This window comes from Capsicum annuum, chromosome 2, assembly GCF_002878395.1.
Source record: "Capsicum annuum cultivar UCD-10X-F1 chromosome 2, UCD10Xv1.1, whole genome shotgun sequence".
Taxonomy (NCBI): Eukaryota; Viridiplantae; Streptophyta; class Magnoliopsida; order Solanales; family Solanaceae; genus Capsicum; species Capsicum annuum.
The window spans coordinates 110,243,515-110,244,579 of record NC_061112.1 but is presented as its reverse complement, the minus strand read 5'-3'; positions in this window follow the sequence as shown (position 1 = coordinate 110,244,579).

The window sequence follows — 1,065 nt, the reverse complement described above, 5'->3', positions numbered from 1 at the left end:
ACTGTAGAATCTAAGTCACAAGTAAAATAGAGCGTATTGATCTCCGAGGCCGTTCAAGGGACTTCCACTCCTCAAACTAATACACTTTCGAGACACGATTGTTTGACAATTACCATTCTATATTTTTTTTATTATGCCGAACAACGTAGGAAGCATAGAATTCTTGAACAATTACCAGGAAGTAGCATAGTCGATGAGTGAAAGGTGTCATATGTGTGAAGAGTTCCCATATCCGTTTTTTAACCTCGATGATTATTTCAGGGAAATGGGTGTCAACTTACTTCATTCTAAATACCTTTTTGGGATTGAAGCCTTGAGTAGTTACCCAATCATCATATAACTCCTTCACACCATCCATACTAAATCAGATTTGATCCACCTCCTTTTTAACCTCGCATGTGTGATCAATGGAAGCTTGGACATCCAGGACTTTTGTGCTATTTTTAGAGACCGGTTCTTTTCCCTTTGTGAAAGAAGCCTTTGCTTTGCCTTTATTTGGGGCATTACCATTTCTAGCTTCTCATGGAAAGTTCTTCCTTGGAGACATACCTATGAGAAAGAAACAAAATAAAACCAAAACAAAAGAGAAAAGGTAAAACATGTTTTTGGAATTTTGTATTTTAAGAAAGAAAATTAAAAATAAGAAAAGAAAATGTTTGTTTGATAGATGCAAGGTAACTTCATCATTAGAGCCCATAGGATTCATTCATTACAACACGTAATCATTTGGGCTCTAAATTATCTCACATTCTTCACGTTTCACAAAACTAGTTCATAGGATATCCAAAACCTCCAATGGTAACAAGAATGACCAATACCCTTAAGAATGATGTCATCCAATCTATCATTGGGCAAGGAAAGCATTCATGTCTCCCGGTTAGGCATAGTGACCAATAAGAACCATGGATGCCATATTTCTCAACAAACTCCCTCACCCAATGACTATTGAATATTTTATTTTTAAGATCAATTGGACTCATAATGATGCATATGAAATGACCACATTATGTCCTAAGGAGAATCACATTGACCATTACAAGCATACAAGACATTTCTCTCTTATTG